Source organism: Lathyrus oleraceus, chromosome 7 (genome assembly GCF_024323335.1).
Source record: "Lathyrus oleraceus cultivar Zhongwan6 chromosome 7, CAAS_Psat_ZW6_1.0, whole genome shotgun sequence".
NCBI classification, from domain to species: Eukaryota; Viridiplantae; Streptophyta; class Magnoliopsida; order Fabales; family Fabaceae; genus Lathyrus; species Lathyrus oleraceus.
In genome coordinates, this window is record NC_066585.1 from 279,372,663 (window position 1) to 279,379,692 (window position 7,030).

The window sequence follows — 7,030 nt, forward strand, 5'->3', positions numbered from 1 at the left end:
GGGGTCAACCTGGTCAGAACTTGAAGGACAGTCTATTCCCGCCTTTCTTCGGGGTTGATGATGACAGAGAGGAAGACCGAGAGGCTGATCAGTTTTCCATGCACAACGAACCGTTTGGTCAGTACGGTGCCCAACCGCAGAATAAAGAGATTCAGCTGCTGGCTGAAAAGATCAGAGCTTTGGAGAGCTATGCCACTCCTGGGGTGGTCAACATGTCAAACATGGGGTTGGTAGAAGGGATTGTGATCCCGCAGAAATTCAAAGCGCCCGCGTTTGATCGATATAATGGGAGTTCCTGCCCGAAAACTCATCTGCAAGCATTTGTCCGTAAGATCTCTGCTTACACTATGGACCAAAAGTTGTGGATGTACTTCTTCCGGGACAGCCTGTCTGGAGGCTCCTTGGAGTGGTACACCAAGCTTAAGTCGTCTGACATTAAGAGCTGGCAAGATCTTGGTGACGCATTCTTTAAACAGTATCAGTTCAACACTGATATGGCTCCGAGTCGTACCCAGCTGCAGGGTATGTCTCAGAAGAACAACGAGGGGTTTAAAGAATATGCTCAGAGGTGGAGGGAGTTGGCTGCCAGAGTGCAACCTCCACTGGTGGACAGGGAGATGTCTGATCTCTTTATGGGTACCCTGCAGGGGGCATTCGCGGAGAGAATGGTGGGTTGTCCGGTGACAAATTTTGCCGACATAGTGGTGGCCGGTGAGAGGATAGAGAGCTGGCTGAAGCTTGGGAAGATACAGGGTACTGCTTCGTCTTCAGAATCGAAGAAGCCCTTCGGTAATGGCCAGAGGAAGAGAGAGGGTGATACCAGCGCGGTGTACACTCAAAGGGGACCCAGTAGGGATCGTTACTTTCAGCACACTGCTGCAGTAACTATTCCTGCTGATAATCAGCATCAGCCTGCACAGCAACAACAGCAATCACCGCAACAACAAAGACAACCATTTCAGTAGAGGCCTCAGAGGGCTGGATATCAAGTCAGGGGGAGGATGAGTGATCTACATTTTGACAGGCCGCCTGTGACATACTCTTTCCTATTGAAGAAGTTAAAGGATCTGGGGCTGGTACAGTTGAGGACTTTGGCACCTATGAGACCTGATCAAAGGCCAGCCAATTTTGATGAAAATGTCAAATGTGAATTCCATTCGGATGCTCCTGGGCATAGTGTAGAGGACTGCAAAGCTTTTAAGCATGTGGTCCAGGACTTGGTGGATTCTAAAGCCATCAACTTTGCTCCGTCTCCCAACGTGAATGCTAATCCCATGCCCGCGCATGGTCAAAGGGGGGTGAATGTCATCTCTGAGGAGAATAGAATTGGGCTGGCAAATGTTAATCAACTGAAGACTCCTCTGGCGGAGGTTAAACGGCAGTTGTTGTTGAATGGGGTCTACCCGGGCTGTGGCAATGATTGTGCTGAGTGCACTGTTACCTCTGAGGGGTGTTTGCTCTTGAGAGAGGTTGTCCAAAGGATGATGGACGAGGGAAGCATTCGGGTTGAGAAGGCTGGTATAGAGAAGGAAGAAGTCTCCACCATAACGATTTACTTCGACCCGGTTGATTTGTCAACTCTGGCGGAGGCGGCTCCGGTTACCATCACGGTACCTGGACCAATTCCCTATGACAAAAATGATGTCGTGCCATGGCATTATGGTGGAGAAGTTTACTGTAACGGAGAGAAGGTGGAAGACCAGACTGCTAGTGAAACCACCGTTTCAAAGGTGGATAATGCCGGTCTCAGTGGTTTCACTCGCAGTGGAAGACTGTTTGCTCCTGATGCGTTGAGGAGAGAAGAAGGAGAAAAAGAGAAAAAAGAAAAGGCCGAGGCTTTAGCCAAGGCGAAAGGAAAACAAGTGGTGAATGATAGTACTCCAGTAGTGACACCGGCGCCTGTTGGGTCGGAAGAGAAGCTTGATGATGATGCAGAAGAGTTCTTAAGAATCATCAAGAAGTCTGAGTACAAACTTGTTGACCATCTGCAGCAAACTCCCTCCAAAATCTCGATCTTATCTTTGTTGTTAAGCTCTGAGGGGCATAAAGAGGCTCTATTGAAAATTCTGAAGAAAGCCTATGTTCCTCAAGAGATAACCATTAACCAGTTGGAGACGGTCGTGTCTAATGTGCATGCCAGCCATGGGTTGGGTTTTACAGACATGGATCTGACTGTGGATGGGAGGAATCACAACCGGGCATTACATATCGCAATGGAGTGTAAAGGAGTCGTGCTTTCGCATGTGCTGGTTGATACCGGCTCCTCTTTAAATGTGTTGCCGAAGAAGGCTCTAGCCAAGCTGAATTGCGAAGGGTTGATTCTGACTCCCACTGATTTGATAGTGCGGGCATTTGACGGGTCGAAGCGGGCCGTATTCGGAGAGGTTGAGCTTCTAGTGAAGATAGGCCCCGAGGTGTTTAAGTCGACTTTCTATGTCATGGATATTCAGCCGGCATACAGTTGTCTGTTGGGTCGCCCATGGATCCATGCTGCTGGGGCAGTAACCTCGACTTTGCACCAAAAACTGAAATATATCTGGGAAGGGCAGGTTATCACTGTTTGTGGAGAAGAGGATATATTTTTCAGCCACCTGTCCTCATTCAAATATGTTGAAATGGACGGCGAGATATGGGAGACGCCAAGTTAAGCATTCGAAACCGTTAAGGTGGAGAATGCTCTTTTTACCAAAGAAGAGGAGAAACCGTCCATATCTTCGTACAAACAGGCCGCTGAGGTGGTGAAGAATGGAGAGGCTCCTGGTTGGGGTAGGATGATGGATATCTCCGCAAAGAAAGACCGCTTCGGAGTGGGATACCAGCCGGGCCGAGGCTCAGGACAAGGTAGAGGACGTCGTACGCCAGTCACATTCACCAGTGCCGGAATGCTGGATCCGGATCACGTCTGCATGATGGGTGATGAAGCCGATAGTGACTGTGAAATAGATCGATGGATAAAGCTGTGCGCACTAGGGATGGGAATCCAGAACTGGAAGGCTGAAGAGATCATCCGGGTCACTCTGCTGGAAGAGTAATATTTTTCCTGTTTTGATTTTATATGCATAAAAGCCATACGTGTTGCCCGACACGTAATGGTTCATTGTAAGGGCCACCTCATGTTTAATTTTGCAAGTTTTGCATCATCAATAAAAGGATGTTTTTCAGTTAAAAGCGGTGTTCCCTGTTTTTCATTTATTTTTGCAGTTTAAAAATAAACAAAATAAAAATGGCAATGTTTTCATTTTTCTTTTCAATTTGTCTCGTTCCGGTTCTAAGCAATGCATGAATCCACATTCATGCAGATGCGATTTCTCTCCGGATCTCATTGATAACAATCCTGTTACACCTTTGTATGACTTCGACAATCCAATCTATCATGCTGAAGAAGAAGACGAAGAAAATTGTGAACTACCGGGGGAGTTAGCCAGGTTGTTGAAACAAGAGGAGAAGGTGATTCAGCCGCACGAGGAATCCATTGAGGTTGTGAATCTGGGTACCGACGAGATCAAGAAAGAAGTGAAAATCGGGGTTACTTTGGAGGCGAGTGTCAAGAGCAGAATGGTGGCATTGTTGAAAGAGTATGTCGACATCTTTGCCTGGTCGTATCAAGATATGCCAGGGTTGGATACCGATATTATTGTGCAGAAGCTACCATTGAGAGCAGATTGTCCTCCAGTGAAACAGAAGTTGCGCAGAACTCGACCTGATATGGCGATGAAAATCAAAGAGGAAGTGCAGAAGCAGTGGGATGCTGGTTTCATTGTTGTCACTAATTATCCGCCTTGGGTCGCGAACATTGTGCCAATCCCGAAGAAAGATGGTAAAGTGAGAATGTGTGTGGACTACCGAGATCTGAACAGAGCTAGCCCGAAAGATGATTTTCCATTACCTCACATTGATGTGTTGGTAGATAATACAGCTCAATTCTCGGTGTTTTCCTTCATGGATGGCTTTTCTGGCTATAATTAAATCAAAATGTCGCCAGATGATATGGAGAAAACAACGTTCATCACACCGTGGGGCACCTTTTGTTACAAGGTGATGCCATTCGGTCTCAAGAACGCCGGTGCTACTTATCAGAGGGCCATGGTGACTTTGTTTCATGATATGATTCATCATGAAATTGAATGCTATGTTGATGACATGATAGCAAAGTCCCAGACAGAAGAGGGGCATTTGGTAGATCTGGCCAAGTTGTTCGACCGGCTGAGACAGTTCAGACTGAGGTCGAATCCGAACAAGTGCACGTTCGGAGTGCGTCCGGTAAATTGCTGGGGTTCATTGTAAGCGAGAAAGGAATAGAGGTTGATCCTGCGAAAGTAAAAGCGATAAGAGAAATGCCTGAACCGAGGACAGAGAAGGAGGTTCGTGGTTTCTTAGGTAGATTGAACTATATCTCACGGTTCATATCTCACCTAACAACCACGTGTGAACCAATATTCAAGTTGTTAAGAAAAGATCAAACGGTCAGGTGGAATAATGATTGCCAAGCGGCATTTGAAAAAATAAAAGAGTATTTGCAGGAGCCTCCGATTCTGATGCCTCCTGTGGAGGGAAGACCGTTAATTCTGTACCTGACGGTCCTCGAGGGGTCTATGGGGTGTGTATTGGGGCAGCATGACGAGTCTGGTCGAAAAGAGCATGCCATATACTACCTTAGCAAAAAGTTTACCGACTGTGAAACAAGATATTCACTGCTCGAGAAAACTTGTTGTGCTTTGGTCTGGGCTGCTCGCCGACTGAGACAGTATATGCTGGTTCATACCACTTTGTTGATTTCCAAGATGGATCCAATCAAGTACATTTTTGAGAAGCCAGCATTGATCGGACGGGTTGCGAGGTGGCAAATGATTTTGACAGAATATGATATTCAGTATACCTCTCAAAAAGCAATCAAGGGGAGTGTATTGTCTGATTACCTCGCCCAGCAACCCATTGATGATTATCAACCGATGAAGCTTGAATTCCCTGATGAGGACATCATGTTTCTCAAATCGAAAGATTGCGAGGAACCAATCCCGAAGGAGGGGCCTGACCCTGAATCCGAATGGATTCTGATGTTTGATGGGGCCGTTAACGTGAATGGAAGCGGTGTTGGTGCTGTTTTGGTTACGCCGAAAGGATCCCATATTCCTTTTGCTGCCCGGCTAACATTTGAGTGCACCAACAACGTGGCTGAGTACGAAGCTTGTATATTGGGGATTGAAGAGGAGATTGATTTGAGGATCAAGAACCTTGTCATATATGGAGATTCAGTGCTGGTTGTAAATCAAGTTAACGGAAAATGGTATACGCATCAGTCTCATTTAGTTCCATATCGGGATTATACGAGGAGATTGTTGACGTTTTTCACCAAGGTGAAGATGCATCATGTGCCTGGAGAGGAGAACCCTTTGGCAGATGCTTTGGCTACGTTGGATGCCTTGATTAAGGTGCAATGGTGGAATCAGTTCCCCAGTGTTGAAGTAGGTCGTCTGGATAGACCGGCTTATGTGTTTGTTGTTGACACAGTGCCTGATGATGAGAAGCCGTGATATTACGATATCAAGCGCTATCTAGAGACTCAAGAGTATCCTGAGGGAGCATCTAAAAAGGACCAAAAGACTCTGCGGAGGTTGGCCATGGTGTTCTATCTGAATAAGGATGGGGTTTTGTATAAGCGGAATTTTGATTGGGTCTTGCTCAGATGTGTTGATGACAAGGAAGCAAGCCAATTAATGAAAGAGGTTCATGAAGGATCGTTCGGTACCCATGCCAATGGGAATGCAATGGTGAAGAAGCTGCTGAGGGCAGGTTATTATTGGATGACAATGGAGGCCCAATGTTTCAACTTCGTGCGGAAGTGTCATAAATGCCCGATTTATGCTGACAAGGTGCACGTGCCTCCGAATCCGTTGAGCTTAATGTCGTCCCCATGGCTGTTCGCTATGTGGGGCATTGATATGATTGGAAAGATTGAGCCTACAGCCTCGAATGGGCATAGGTTCATATTAGTGGCTATTGATTACTTCACCAAGTGGGTTGAAGCAGCCTCTTATACGAACGTGACGAAGCAGGTCGTTGCCAGGTTTCTCAAGAGAGACATCATTTGCCGATATGGGGTTCCCGAAAGAATCATTACTGATAATGGTTCTAATTTGAACAATAAGATGATGGCAGAACTGTGCCGGGAATTCAAGATTGAACATCACAATTCTTCTCCCTATCGTCCGAAGATGAATGGGGCGGTTGAGGCAGCCAATAAGAATATTAAGAAGATTGTGCAGAAGATGGTGGTGACCTATAAAGACTGGCATGAGATGTTGCCGTTTGCATTGCATGGGTATCGAACGTCGGTGCGTACATCTACTGGGGCAACGCCTTTTTCACTTGTGTATGGAATGGAAGCCGTGCTACCAGTTGAGGTTTAGATTCCCTCTTTGAGAGTCCTGATGGACGTGAAATTGCAAGAGGCGGAATGGGTAAGGACCCGATATGAAGAGTTAAGCCTGATTGAGGAAAAGAGGCTGGCAGCCATCTGTCATGGGCAGTTATACCAGCAGCGGATGAAGCGTGCTTTTGACAGAAAGGTACGACCTCGGGTATATCACGTAGGTGATATGGTGCTGAAAAGGATCCTTCCTCCTCAAAACGATCGAAGGGGCAAATGGACACCTAATTATGAAGGTCCATTCTGGTCAAGAAGGTTTTCTCTGGCGGAGCCTTGTTGTTAACGACCATGGATGGCGAAGATTTTCCATCCCCTGTGAATGCGGACGCAGTTAAAAAATACTTCGTATAAAGAGACCCGCTGGACGAAGAGAATAAAATAGTCCAGGCAAAAATGGGCATCCCGGCGAACCAAAAACAAAAAGAAAAGGTTCGGGCAAAAATTAGGGATAAAAAGGAAAAATTGTACACCCGGCAAGTCGAAAACCTGGAAATGCGACTTGGGCAAAAAAGGGTATCCCAATGGACTGAAAACCCGAAAGGGCGGTCCAGGCAAAAGAGGGATTGAAACGAACAACTGCGTCTGGCATGATCGTTTGCGCTT